Source organism: Plectropomus leopardus, chromosome 22 (assembly GCF_026936395.1).
Source record: "Plectropomus leopardus strain MGB_pleo_1.0 chromosome 22, ASM2693639v1, whole genome shotgun sequence".
Taxonomy (NCBI): domain Eukaryota; kingdom Metazoa; phylum Chordata; class Actinopteri; order Perciformes; family Serranidae; genus Plectropomus; species Plectropomus leopardus.
Window position 1 is genome coordinate 8230638 of NC_142197.1, and position 15978 is coordinate 8246615.

The 15978-nt window shown below is 37.4% G+C and overlaps 1 protein-coding gene across 1 annotated transcript in view; it reads right to left on the bottom strand.

The window, feature by feature from the left end:
• LOC121961429 (fibroblast growth factor 6-like) overlaps positions 1 to 15817 on the bottom strand; it is a 28822-nt gene extending 13005 nt beyond the window's left edge. Inside the window, exons 1-2 of the transcript XR_015775534.1 lie at positions 15680 to 15817; positions 12245 to 12332 (exon numbers count right to left, since the gene is read on the bottom strand). The gene's annotated coding sequence lies outside the window, so the exon portion shown is untranslated. The remainder of the gene's footprint in view (positions 1 to 12244; positions 12333 to 15679) is intronic.
• Positions 15818 to 15978: the final 161 nt, after the last annotated feature.

The following is a 15978-nucleotide window of genomic DNA, read 5'->3' on the forward strand; positions in this document are numbered from 1 at the left end:
CAAGATTATTATTTGTGAATTTTAAGAAAAGTTTTCATGGAGAAAAAAAATCTGCTTTTGTTTTTCTGAACTAATGAGATAATAATCTTGTGACTTAGGATAAATTATAATATTTAAGATTATTGTCTCCTTAATTCAGGGAAAAAAGCAAAAAGCTTCTCTTCAGGGCTTGGTTTGTGGTGCTCTAAATATACTTTTGAAACAGCAATATCTCTTTCCTGAAATCATGACCTGGTTACTCAAGATAATACACAGATGTGAGCAATTTCACATAGGATATATTTTCTTTCTACCAAAATACACGCCAACCAAATCACAGCACAGAATGATGCATGAATCTACTTATGGACGAGGGGCTAGTGCTTGTGACAGTGCATGTAAACAGTAATGGCGTCCTCCTCAGCTGAGCTGTAACCTTAGCTAGCTCAGGGGTGCAAGATGAGCTAGCAGTAGATGCACGCTTCCTTCTGCGCAATGATGCGGTTTGCAGATGTAGTTTGGTAAAAAGAGAACAGTTCTTATATGAATCTGCTCACAACGAGGTCTGTGGATTATCTTGAGTAACTTTGTCATGATTTCTGTAAAGAGATGTTTTCAAATGGAGTTTTTGGCACTTTTAGCACCACAAGCTGAGTGCCATCTAGTTCCATCATTTTGGGGAGAAGACAGACAGCTCTACAGCCGATATCTCCAACACTCTTCAACTCACAGCAAAACAATCTAGACTGATAAAGAGTACTACGGGTAAAAGGAAGAACATGTATTTTTGATTTGGGGATGAACTGTTCCTTTAATCAACCAATTTCAGCTCTTGACTGGCGCAAGTGTGAGTGAAGACTGAACAACATCTGAGTCACAGTGGGGCAACAAGAGGGCAAAGAGAGGTAAACTGAAACTTGCCCACATTACAAAGCAAATTGATTTTGCCTATAGACTTGCCTTGACTGAATGTATTAGAGCTAAAGTAGAAGACCAGAAACTAGAGACTCGAGCAAGAGAAACATGTCTGCAGTTTACTATTGTCAGGTCAGCTGTCTTTGTTGCAATTATAGGATCTATTTAGTGCACACACACAGGCATCAATCAGAAAATGGACCGCGGGGAATAGCCATACAAACAGCTTTTGTGCATATTACCAATGTGTAAGTAACTGGATACAGGAGGACGCAAAGCTCTTTCAATTACTGTTTTATTAACATGGGGTTTAAAAGATGAGATTGAACAACAGCTGGGGAGACCCAGAGATGGAGGGGGGATTTCCCTGGAATGACATCAGAATCGCTGGCATAGGCGGGCAATAATACTCAGTCCATATGTATCTATAGACAACGCGACTAAGACTGCACAGACCTTCATACACAGTATTTACATGTATAACTTAAGACTAAACACTGGGGGGAAACTTAACATTATCGAGCAGCTGGCAGTGACGTTGTGATCGATCCTAACCGACTGGATTTCATTGGATCCAAGAGAGCATGGGCTTGTAAAATAGTAACAGTACCACCCTGAAAGGAGCTACAGGGTTCAGATTTTTGCTGAACCAGCTTATGTATAATTCAACAGCCAAAAACTGCATTGCTCTTTCCCTACGCTGCTTTGTAAATTTGTGACACAGTGGAGAAGCAGCAAATCCAGTGACATGTCTTGTTGTCAGAACATATGCAGAAATATATTAGATCTGTCCTGCTTATATTTTTTTTTGTTTTTATTTTTATTATGATTATGTCAAGCTTCAAGCTGCAGGGGAGACAAAGAACAGCCTGTCAGAAGGGAGCGTTCCCAGTAAAAATATCTTTTCAAGGGTACAGCTTGTGCACCTTGCAGAAAAAAGATGTGACTGCTGCTAAATTAGGCGTAGAGTGACTAAGGGGAAAAGAAGCGAGACAGAGGTGACTTTTACACCGGTTACAAATCCCGACCAATGACACAGCAATTTTTATGTTCCTGTCAGTAAGACTTATTCTAAAGCAAAAAAAAGACCCATCTGTCTTCGTTTTGTTTGGATGACTACCAGCAAGTAATTCAGCACAACATTCAACGTAGTTAAGAGTGAGGAAATGCAATACCACATTACCTCTAAATGTGCACAGCAGCAAAAGAAACAGTTACATTGTGGTTGTAAACTCAAGACCACCAGCAGCGACTCCCCCTCAGAAATGTTCACCTCAGTTAGTCAAATGACAGAAAATCAATCTGCAACTACTTTTTGAACTGTTTAAGAAATTCTTCAGCCCCAAATGATAGTGTGCATATTCAGTATATTTCCTTAGTCTGTGTTACCTTGAATTCAAGAAGAAAACTTTGTTCACATTGCATGCCTCCACAGTGACCAAAGAATCCAAAAACAATGAACATTTTTGATGAATTGATCGGTTAACAAACTAACTTAACTCGTGCAGTATATTCCAAATCTTATTAATCCAGTCACATGCTCAGTAATTCCCAAACAGTAATTCCCGCCCTGTCCAATGGGAAGCTGAACCTAAATTAAAACTGATCTATGTTCTCTTCAAAGTCAGACCTCATTAACATAATATTAATTTACCTCACTGAACATGGGAGTTGCTGGTCTATTGCTGTCACTCTTAGTCAAACAGTAACACAGTTAGTTTGTGTTACTGTTTGGCTCAAGTCACACAAACTAACTAACTGATTGAGCCAGCGATAGACCAGCAGCTCCTATATTCAGCAAGGTAAAATTACAGATTTATTAATATAGTTTTTCTTTGAAGAGAGCAAAAATAAGTTTTACTTTTAGTGCATTTTCCCATCAGAAAGGGCTGTCTGTTTGGGAGGCACTTAGCTGCATACATGAGATTTGGATTATACTGCACAAGTTGTGTTAGAGTTTGTAAATGGATGTAATGAGAAAAGTTTTGCTGTTGTTAAACGTAGACCCATATGACTTCAATTCATCGAGAGATTTCTAAGTTTTTGGATTCTTTGTTCACAGATTCTTTGTTTTTTGGGGTGAGTAAACAAATGATCATTGTGGGGTGAACTATTACTTAAATCACCTCAGTCATTTTCAAATCAAAACTGCTTAACTCTTACATTAGTATTTGCTCACTTTCATTATCATATGACAGTAAGTTGAATTTGGCATGGTTTCGAACAATACTGGACATTTGGATATACGTTGTTTTGCTCTGTGTGCATTTTTCGTCATTTTCTAGACCAAGCTACTGATCACTAAATTGAGGAAATATCTTAACTATTAATATCAATATATATATATATATATCAACATCAATCAAAATAATGGATAGTTGCAGGGTTTTTTGTAGTTTTCTGAAACAAAAACTTGAAGTCCAACAACAAACTTCAAGTACAAAGAATTCCCTTTCCTCGTTCCAAACTTTAGTAATTACAAGCCTTTTCATTAATTTTTTTAATTATTTTGTCAGCAAAAGACAATTTCATTGGCAATCCAAAGAAATATTGTCAATTGTCCAAAGGCATCCTTTTCAACAGCATCAATGTAAAATATGGCAACATTCTGCTTAATTTCCCTGCTGGAACAAAAAAGGTTCAATCCTAAATTATACTGTCAAACATTCAAAACACATAACAATCACTCCTAAGCTTGAAGACACCACAAAATCAAGTACTTGCAGCAGTTAGTGTCAAAGCCATAGATAGTGATGCACTCTTACTGATGGTAAGTGCCTCACTTTGTGGCCATTGATCTCTATTTAAGCTCAGTAATCACAATGCATCCCAAGAGAGCTGAAAGATGTGAAGATGTCTGTAACAGGATGTGATCAACAGTTTTGTGAGTCAAATATGGTGAGCCATGTTGCCCTGAAGTGTGCGAGCTCAGGGTTGTCTATTCACAAAATCCTGACGCCTAAAAACTGGTCAAAGTACATTTTGCAGAGCAGATTTAAGTCCTGTTGCCTTAGAGAATAACATGCACCAACAAATCCATTATATCCAATAAATATCTAAGGACAAGTAGAGCAAGAACTGACGGGATATTTTTATTATCCACGTAAAGTATTGGATCGGGTTCGGTATCAGCAGATACTCCATATCAAATGACTTGGATCAGGATCCGGAGCAAAAAAAGTTAATCAGGACATCCCTCTATGGGAGCATTGAGGTTTGGTCAGTGCCACATCCTCGCCATAACCAACTGCTGCTTCAAGACAGAAACTGGCAGCCCTACTTGAGGCCACGAGGAAAGCTCTGTTTACGGGCCGCCATGCTGAAAAGTCGGACAGTTTGGTTTATGGCAGTAGGAAGAGATAGAGATCAGAGGAGGTGTCAGCTGCTGAGTCGGCAGCCGATTCCCCCTGGCTCCTCTTCCCTCTCTCCCAGGAACCCAACACCGAGCCAGGCCACCAGGACCGAGCTGGAGAATGCGAGGAATTCTCTCAACACATTTGCTCTGCTGCTTTGCACGTTCTCACCCCTATGGGATGTAAAGAGTGCCGCCGGCCCCGAGGATGCGACCACCTTGCTCCACAGTGAGGGTGGGCGAGAGGCGGCAATGAGCGGAGGATCAAGGCAATTTGGCTGATGGGTAGAGGAGAGCGTCAGGAATGGCACGCTGCTGGGAGAGTGAGTCATCCTGGAAGGAGCTGCTGTCACTCGGCCAGCACAACAAAGATCAGATCATTTATTTTTGTCACGGCCCCTGCTGGATGAAATCTAAACCCACAAGGAGTTGATCAAAGGTTCTGCCGTCCCTGAGAGCGACTAAAACAAAATGATATTCAAGAATGATCCAGAAGAATCAATAGCAAGCTGTTGTTTGAACTGAACAGTATTCCTCTACAATACTAGATCATTTAAATAAGCAGATTAATCATAAATAGAAAAAGTGATAGATGCAGATTATCAATTTTCAGGAGCCAAAGGGCATGTTTTCAAACCAACAGTCCAAAATTTTTTAGACTTTTTATAGTTGGTATGGTAATCATGTGAGGCTCGTTGGAGGATATGTATAGCTCAGTTATGGAATCGGTTACTTGATATGGATAAAAGTAGGTTGACGAGGCAAATATTTATCTGGGATAAACAAATTATAGGTTCTTGGCAGAAGAACGGACTCAAGTCACATGACTTGGACTCGTGTCACAAATTTGATGTCTTCAGACTCAACATGACAAAATCAGAAAAGACTTGCAACTTGGACTTTAACACCAATGACTGCTGACTTCATTTGAACTTAAGACTTTTGACTTGAAAATACTTGATACCGTCGCCCAAGCCCAGAGATTATGTCCTTTAAAAAATGTGCCACAACTCAATTGAATTCCCTTTATTTCCTGAATCAACTAATGTGAACGCCATTCATTCATAGAAAGTTTTGACTTAATTCCCCAAATCCACTTAGACGTAACCAATCCAACAGCATCCAGTCAAGTTTCAAGAGAGAACCACAAAGAACTAACTTTCTGTTACTGTCCATCAATTACCAAAAACTGCAAATGATGCCAAAGACAGATTTCTTTCACAAACAAAAACTACATAGCGGCCAACAAAAAACTATGCAGATGAAGAAACTATGAAGATCACAAATTACACAAACTCAACTTCCAAATTTGTACAACGTCTGAAGTTAGAGTCAAAACATCAGTGGTAGCCAAACATAAATTAAAACACAATCACATCGTTTTTCTCCAAAACACTTTGTATTGAAGACTAAAACAGTGTTTAACCATTATTTGGGCAATGCTGGCTTCCACTGTCAGACAAATTTCTCAAGGTAGAAAAAACATTACAAGACTTTTACATTAGTCAGTGCACCCTCGTGATCTCGTTTAGTGTAAGATAGCAATAAAACTCAGTCCAAGCTGTCATAACATTACATTACATTATCATGAGTTTTTAATCTGAAGGTCAATGACAATGACTTGTTACAATGACTTGCAACTGCAGAAAAGGAGGAGAAACTGGTGGAGCTGCGGTATGAACGAGAGTCAGTGTTTAATTCAGCATGTATCTGATCCATCAACCAGCACTTATTTTAGAGAGAAATATTATTTTTTGACTGTTTACCTCCTATACCCATAGTCTTCTCCCACTTAAATACAGCAGCTGACCGACAGAGGCTGGTAGCAAGTTAAGGTCTGCTTTGCTAGGTGTTTGATTTGTGTGTGTTAACTGTGGTGGTTGAAAGGTATGTCAAAGAGGGAGGTGCTGGGGCTTGTGTGTTTTTGCAGAATTAGAAGTCAAATGTTGGATATAACAATACACTTTTAATTCAGAATTGATAGAATGGGCCAAATTAACAAAAAGAAAGGTGCTTTAGCACCACATGGGGTCTGTATGTGCACATGCCTGTTGTAAACTTTTTATTTGAGGTGAACAAAAAGTCAGGCAACAAATGAAAAGATTGTGTGTAAGGAAATATCATCGGACACCAGTGTGATGATGGCAGATAGTGTTTGTTCAATGAAGCACAGTGTGTTGGGAGGGTTGTGCAACATGTTTCAATTGTCCACGCAAATGTGGACATGTGGACGTCGCCCTCTGGTGTCAAACAGATGTTAAGACATCCAGTGTCTGTCTGAGGGATGATTACTCACTGCATTGCAGCACCGGGACGCTGGCATGTGCTTTGACTGAGATTGATGTCACTTTACTTTGAATAAAACTTTTTATTCAAAGCAGGATTTCTGTAAGCTTGATTTATTGAGTTTGGCTCCATCTGATGCACAGTGTGTCGTCAAGATGCTCAGCTAAACATAGTAAAGAAAACTGTGTCATCCCCTGCATTGCAGGTAGTGCGTCTCAGAGGAATATTAAATTAAAATAAACACAGGGCATCATTTGATTACTAATGAACCACTGAGCCAGAGTTATAGATTACAGTGAGTTTCATCATGTCTGGTCTCCCAAACTAACCACCTTTTGAGTTTACAGTGAAAACACGTGACTATTCGTTTACTAACTGACAGACTGCATGCATACTGAGCAGCAGGACTTCTTTCGAGGAAACTGGAGTCCCTGGAATTGCTACAGTAAGTGCTCTGCTGCTGTCAAAAGTATGTGGACACTCACTGGTCATCAAAGATGGCCGGGTGTTTAGTGCAGAGCACTTTGAGGGAAATGCACAACAGAGAATCTCATGCAGCCGATCTATCAACAAATGAGGCAGCAGTGTATCCCAGGCATGACGAGACATGAGTCACTGAGGTCTCATGTGCTTACGTCCTTCTGCCTGTGACCTCCCTGTTAAAAGGTCGTCCTAATGAGACTGCTCCCCATGTGCCCTTCAAGTGCTACACTGGAGTGCAGGAAACAATGCTGCGTTACAGATGCTATTTTGAATGGTGTCACGGTGTAAAAGTGGCGGCGTTGAATTATTGTCGGCCCTTTGATGCTGTTTTTATCCCAGCCGCCTTGTCAACACATATAATCATACTGCAGATTCCTGATCTAGGGCCCGATATTACCAAAAACACAATCAACAACATCTTGTCATGATGATTCAGCATGTAGGAATTCATAAAAAAACTTGATGTTTTTTTTGTTTTTATTCATTTCAGTTTGCTCTGCTCCTGTGCAGTAAATGTCTTGCTGTTTTGCTCATGCCCAGAGGTTCCCAAACTGGGGTCGGGTCTCCAAGATCAATCTGAGGGGTCATGAGTCATATGTCAAAGCTTGTTGGACTCACAACAACAAAAACAGAAGATATCATCATTTTTATGCTCCACACTTCAAATTTTTAGACTTTCAAACTTGGTCTTCGTCGCGACGCTGACTCAATTGACATCTCTTGAGGCAATTTATCAGTTTTCAGCTCCCTGTGGAGACCATAAAAGGCCTTATTAAAGGATTCCTCAAGACCTGTAAATAGACTTTGATTTGAAAAATCTGTGGAGTTTGCCTCTAAAGTGATTGGAAAAAGGAACAAATAAGGACACCTCACATCAGCTAAAAAACATTGTTCTAATTAAACCTGAATTAAATAGGTGTGATGTTAAATTGTCATTTAAAAGTAGGGCTTACTCATATGGAGAAGATCAAATATGATGACATTTTTCACCAAGGATTAACTACTAGTGCTTTCACAAAATATTTACACAATGAGATTTTTGATTAATAATTATCAGGATTCTTGTTTCATTCATGATATCAGTATGATATTAATATATTCTCAGCCCTAATTCAGCGAATTTTAAATCTCACATTACCAACTCGTCTTGATGGCGTGACCCCTCACAGCTCATTAACATGCGACGAGAACACAGCCAAGGCCACAACCTGTTATGGGGGGTCACAAGTGGACTTTGCTTCATCTTTAGAGGTCACAGGTCAAAAAGGTTGGGAACAACTGCTCTAGCATATTCTAAATACTTTTATACATGACACACCAACATTCCCTATGAGTGTCAGACACCAGAAAAACGTTAAACAATCACAATTAGCTGTGCACTTAACCCTTTGAAACCTGAGCAAATTGGTTTGATTTCTTTCAAAAATGTGAGGAAGAAGGCAAGGAGTAACTTAACAATGTATGGCCAAAAAAATAGCAAGAAAAAAATAGCAAGAAATTAGCAAAAAGTTACAAGAAAATTACCCAAAAAAGCAAAAATGAAACATAAGAAAAGATAAAACAAACAAGAAAATAATGCAAAAGTTCAGAAAATCAAAAAAAATACATGTATCATTTTTCTTTCTGTAACATCATTTTAAATATATAATAAGAAAGTATAAGTATAGTTTTCTAAAATACTTTTCAGGTCATTTTCTTTTTCACCATTTACGAAGTCGTGGGTCATTGCCTTTTTTTCCAATGTTTTTGAAAGAAATCAAAGCAATTTGCTCATGTTTTAAAGGGTTAAATAGCTTGCAAAGGTGTCTGAATGCAGCAAGAGAAACTGATGTCTAAATAGCTTAAAAATGCAATGTATTACTGTGGTTTATGCCGTGTAGACCTATCACAATAATTTTAAATATCCACTTATTTAGGTCAATAAAATTATTGAAGTCATGTTGTATATATTGTACGATACTGCCTTTGTGATTACATGCATGTTTGTATGTTTCTAAGAATGTCACCAACATACTTTTTAAAATGATGCCAGAATAAGAGCAGGGTTTGGAAGTACAACGCTTGCTGAGAAATGACTATATACCCTTGTGCTCAGTTCTTCAATACTTTTTCAGTGCAATTTTTGCTAACAAAGCCTGAGAATGCATTTTATTTATAATTTTGTTTGTGTGGTTATATTTTATTTCTGTTTTGTTTATTGAGGATATTTTATTTTATTTTTATCATTCCAATTCCAATGTCTGAATATTATTAGACTTAAAAGTTAAGAGTTTTTTTCCATTATTATGATATTCTATTATCATTATATCAATGCCATAACATGGTCTTAAAAAGACAATAATATAATTTATTGCAATTATTTCTGGGACAATATATTGTTCACTAAGGGCAGATATCGTGACAGTCCTAATCCCGTGTCTTCCTTAGAAGCACTTGGCAACCTCAGTTTGTGCAGTCACATGCCCACACTAAAATCTCTCTGTGACTGTTCTTCTCCGGTCGCTCATCTCCCTTGCAATTAGCTTTGCGGCTGCCGCGTGTGTACTCCAAAAAGAAAAAGAAAAAACTCTGCGAAAGCACGCACTTAAGAAGACAGGGTCTTAAAAAACAAACTCCGGAAGCCGCTGACTGACAGATGTGTCTGCCCACTCTGGTTCGCTGGCTGAAGCCGTGGCTGCTGTGGCTGTGCTGCGGTTGCCGCTGGTCCATGCCTGAAGACATCTGATGCAAGGCCATTTCTAAGTTACAATAACAACATCACACTGACACTGCAACCCCGCCGGATATCCGAAACACTTCAGTACACATGAGCACATATTTAGTTTGAGGCTTGTAAATAACTGGTACAGGACACTGGTGAATCTCATTGACAGAGCATTTTGTCTTCACGAGGAGCTAAAAATACCTGCAGCATAATAACAGAGTTCACAGGTAGCAAAATGGAACAAGTCATCTTTTTTTGGAAAACGTTCATCAAATTATTTTGCATCTTATTCATGCAAATCAAAGACATGTTTTGCATCTTAACTTAAGTAACTAATCAGTAAAGAATCCTATTTTTTCTTTGCTCTGTGTGGAATGTAAATAACAACACTGCAGTCTCCACCTGCGGAACAACCATACAAGGCCAAAGGCACCGGACCGAAAGAGCCCCACACAAACTACCACTCTGAGATGCTCTTCAGTACATAATGATGGCATTCACATCAGTGGTTGAGGGGGAAAACAGTCTCCTGACCACTTCCAACTAACAAGCTCAAATTAAGACCACTGATGACCTCACAACTGCCAACTAGGCCAGTAAATCCAGCTGGAGGTCTAATTCCAAAATAGTCTGCTGATGCTGCCTGCTGGTGTCACGGATATAAATCACAGTTATGGGTTTGTTTAATAACTTAAAACGCAACAGTTGTATACTGTTTGATCATTATATAGTTTAATTAAGTTTAATTAAATTTATAGCTAATAACTTTGAGATAGATAGACTAGATTGTATGACTTAACTTATCTGTGCATTGCCTTTTTAGTAATCGATTTTATTTTTAAGAACATTGTACTATTAGTGTTTTTATTTAAAATTGTTTATATATTGTTTGTATTATTTTGTTGTATGCTGCTCCAGAAGACGCACCAAACTGACTTTCGTTGTTTTTAACGACCTTTTTTCTGGTTGAGAAGATGCAGACATGTGCAACACCAACGTCTCACATTTACCAACAAAACTTACTGCTAAAGACCATGGAAGCCAATCCTTTGATTTTCTGCATGACAGCAGGGGCAAACTGTTTTGCACTGTGTGCAACGTGGTGGTGGAACAAAAATACTTTTCTACTGCAAAACACACCTGAAGAATGGCTGAGATTAATCACAATGACAGAGGCTGTTGCATCCATATCTATATTAAATATCTGCATGGTTTGTGGTAACGATAGTATAGTAACAATTACAAAGTAATAGAGCCATGTTTGTCTGTTTGCAGGACAAACTGTCTTTGTCTGCACGTGTGTATGTGAACGATAAAAAATAATAGTTTAGGAACGAATCACCTGAAAAAAAAAAAAAAAATTTAAACATAGTGTGAAAGCTTTATTCAGTCTTTTCAGTAAGGTTGCTCAAAATACTCAGAAATTTTTTTTTCTTCTCAGATTTCAGCTATTCCCAAAATTTAATTGCAGAAAACACATTTTAGACTGCAAGAATACCCCCCAAAAAGCCAGCAAACCTCTGGGGCGACTCATTATATGATGATTTCAGGGATACATTCTCTTGTAAAATGTCTTTTATTTCTACTAAGCTACCTGTATAAAATTAAAATAGGTAAAAACAACTCTGATAATACAAAATAAAATGAAGTACAATAAAGCTCAAGTAAACTTTCTTATTAAAGTATCCAAAGCTGAGTACAAATGTATATGAAGTAAATGTACAAAAAGCACTTTACTTATTTAAACATTTAAAATCAAATGTCTGGATATTTTTAACTCTGGACAATTTTCAGTACAAATCTTTTACCAGAGACATAAACTGGCAGGGTATTTCTACTTTCAGCTATGTGAAGCATAAATTGCTTTTCACTCTGTTGTCCACGTGCCGTTGTTTGGGAACATACAGCATAAGAGTGGAGGCGGCGCAATTTTCACTCCAGCTACATAAATCTAAATCATTTCCTGTGCAAAGTTAAAAAAGGACATGCCAGATAAATAGAAACGTGATCTCATTGTAACCTTCCAATTATAATTTCTCCGGTGGTTAATAAGTCAACTAAAGGCAACAATATTGTCTGGAGCACAATGTAAACATCTATATGTGTAAATGAAAGCGTGATGTTGTGACCGCAGTGTTTGCATGACTGGATCTGATATTTTGGTCACGGCTGTAGGAAGCACTGGAGGAGTTTAGGAATGTGTGACCACAGGGCCCTTTGGCCCCAATGGCTGCGTGTCTTCCTCCCTTGTCTGGGTCCGAAGACACGGACCATCACACCCCTGAACGTCTGCGTCCAGGTCCACTGTGTGACAAACCGCAGCCGACAGCCACCCACTCACAAACTAGAAAATGACAACCCTCAGGGACGGCGGCTGCTCTCTTAGACGGGCAGTAAAAAAGGAAGCGATTTCCCTTTTGCTGCACTTCAGAGGGAGCCGGGATTGTTTCCGCCCTGAGAGTGGGCGAGTGAGTGGCGGAGGACATGTCATGTTCACGTCAATCAGCATGTCAGAGTGTGCGTACCTCTGTGATCGGAGGCCCTGAAGCATCAGACTCCTGCTGCCATCTGCTGGCTGAACTCACACGTGGGCATAAATGGCACCGCCATGGCCTGCAAATGGAGAAACAGATGTTTTGAAGCTTTATTTTTCACTGTAGACATCTGACGCCGGTTTTTAAGGACGGTTTTACTTTCAGTGTCCTTTAATGTATTTTTGCATTTATGTATGTCACTGTTCCTTATGGCTGAGTCTTTGTGATTGTTTTATTCTGTGTTTTGTTTTACCTGGCTGCAAAACAAATTTTCCTTAGGGGACAATAAAGTTGAAAGTTGAAGTTTTCACAGTCATCAAAACAAAACTTAGCTAAGTGGTCAATCAATCATGTCTTTAACTCTCTTCTGTAGTTAAATGTAACCTTATACACAGTACACATCCTTATTCCCTGCAAAAAAATGTTAGTCCAAAATAAATTTGTCCAATTGGCAAGTGCGTCAAACAGCTGGGAATCATCAGCTCCTCTATTCGAGGTTTTAAATCTGCTGTCAAAAGTTTTTATGTATGAATATGTTTCAATAGCACAGTTTACCTGACTTAGTTATTTCATAACTTCTTTTTAGTGAACTCTGATTATCATTTGTATCCAACAAGACTGCTGAGGACATTTATCCTCCCTATTACCACACAGCTCTCAGACAATATGCTCTGAAAGACAGAGGACCATAAACACCAGTCCTCACTTTATTAAAACTTGTCCTCATTATTCACATTTAAGTCTAACATGGAAAGACTGTGTATGTGTCTGCTCCATTTATGATTATTATAACAACTTGTTTGTTTGTTAGATTGTAATGTTAAGGATAAATGTTTGAATTTAAATACACTGTAAATTCTAGAGGGGATGTTTTTACTATAAGCCCCTTCAGGTTTCTTAACCTCTCCTGCACAATTCTTATGTTTTTTATTATCTACTTGTTTTTATCAAATCTTGTGTGCTAACAAAAAAATTATAATAATAAATTAAATTCACAATCATTATTTTATTAGTTTGGTCCATTTAAAGATCCAGTCTCCAGGATCTTAGGGGAATATAGTGGCAGAAATGGAATATAATATAACTAGTATGTTTTCTTTAGTGTAGTGGTTCCCAGCTGGTGGGTCATGGTCCAAAAGTGGGTCGCAGGTCCATTTTAAATGGACTGCAAGTGACTTCCAAACATGCCAAGTTTGTAAAAAACACACTTTATTTAAATTTCTCGGACAGAGCTTTATTTTGAATGTACCATTTTCTCTCTACTATTTTATTGCCCTGCTCTTGGTATTATTTGGCCTCTAAACACCATGCCTTTTTGAAGCATTTTAATGTCACTGATCTTGAAGCAATAATAATACACACTTTAAAAACCCTCTGAACAGTAAACACTCAACTAATGCTATTTTTGGCTTGTTGCAATCTGCAATCCTCGCCACTAGATATCACTATAACTCCCTAAATCTTACAGACTGGACATTTAAAATATATAACATAACATAGAGTAGTTTGTTTTAAGTCTGTAAAAACTGACTATAAAGATGTATTGACAGGTATTACTCAGATTTTAATGTATTTTTGAGTATCTGCAAGTACATCCTTAATAAACTATTTTGGCCCCTCAATATACTGTATAGTTTGAATAATAAATACAAATATTTCCTTTTTTAAAATGTCCAAACATATTTTTAAGTAAGTGATGTTTATTTTTTCATCCCCCACACACCTACATGTACACACATGCAAACTTAGGTTTGGCAGCCCTGTGCTGTAGGTGTGGGATGAGTAACTACTTTATACTCTCTTTTGCATGCACTGTCTCAAAATGTCCTTTTTTTACTGGCAACAGGACATATTTACTTAAAAGAACAGGAAGCAAAGAGACACCAGGTGGCAGGTAACATATGTTGGCCTAACCATTAATTTACTGGAATTAATACTGGGTTCTAAAAAGGGTCATTTGAGTTTGATATGTGTAATTAAAGCTAATAATGTATGTTAATTTGAGCCTAAACAATACTGGATTCTTGGGTCTGACACGGGCATTTATACTGGGCAGTGGAATAATGATAATCAGTTGATGTTTAGATACCACAAACATTTATATTCGCTGACGAGGACACCCTAAATTTGGTTATTATAGATTTGTGACAGTGAGTTCTGCAGATAGAAAATAAACTTGTGTGCTCTCTGCTGGACAAACTGTGCATTGAGGACATTATCTCTAAATAAACTCATACTTACAGTGTATTTGGGTATTTAGGACTGCAATTTGTTGTTGCTTCTCAGCCAACAAATATGCCAACACAAATATATTTGCAGAAACATATTTCTGATCAGGCAGGCTCTGATTTTAAGTAGACTGCTATCAGGCAAACTCAAAGACAATAGTTTAATATGTTTTGCTTCAGGCACAATACAAACAAACAAGGCATCAACTGCTACACAGACATTGTTCATGTTTCTAGAGTTTAAAGTATTAGTCAATTGATTTCCAAAAGAAATTCGATGTGCAACAGTTTCTGATAATCAACTTAACTTTTACTTTGCAGCAAAAATGTCCAAATTAGCCTGTTTTTGTCCTAGTTTGTCTGATATAATTATGAACTGAATGTTATTGTTTTTTTAATTGTCTGGACAAAACAAACTATTGTAATGACCTTTTCTTTAAAACAAAAAAGTAAGTAAATTTATCATTAAGTTTATTAAGACTGCACTGATCAAAATCAACCATTACAAAGTGATTTAAAACGGCAAGCATAAGATAATAAATTATGGAACTATGAAAAAATGAATAATAATAATTTGTATCGTACTACTACTACTAATAATAACTAAATTTTAATAGCACATTTAAAACAGAAGAGATTTGACAGTTAAAGCAAAGCAGAAACAGGATACTTAGTGCCACCAAACATAATAACGAGAAAAGTAAATACAGATAGTAAAAAAGTGCAAAAACTGCAGAGGTAATTAAAGTAATAAATATCCAATAATAATTATTGTGATGTAAAATTTGCGGTCACAGTGACTGTATTTACTTACATCTTATTTAAACTGTTAGGATGTTTGAAGGCAAATTTAATTTGTTAGCTAGCTTTACTATCTACAGTCTGGTTTGTTTTAAGCTATAAGTGCACAAAACTACCTTAGGTTATCAGTAACATGTTTTACCATTACTTATATTAATATAAACTTAAAATAAATAGTCTATGAACGTTATTTGTGGTTGTAACAAACAGTTCCTCTGTTTCGGTTATATGCGTTCAACTTAAGCTAGCCTTGATAAATTCGCTGTTAACAGCTATAACACAGCGACATTCATGATATTGCAAGTAACACAAAATAGCTTTTAGGTTCACATATACTTACATATAATATTATTCCTTTAAAACGTGTAAAATGTACCAAAAACTTGAAGTTACTGACCAGATTGAGCAAAACTGTTCATCCGTTGAACTCGAGCTCCCCTTCATTCATGTTTGCTAGAAAAAGCGCAAAGGCATTTAGAAGAAGCAGATTCGTGATATTTTAAAAAACTGAAATAAAATAAAATAATTTCCCCTTAATTAATAATATTTTTTAAACAGCAATACATTTAATCTTAATCTCTATTACAGTCGTATTTTTAGAAGGGCCATAAAGATGCGTTTTTGGTTTGTTTGTTATTTTTTTAATGAACGAATCTTCTGCCGGCGTTCGTCAAATTGGTCAACAAAACGTCACGT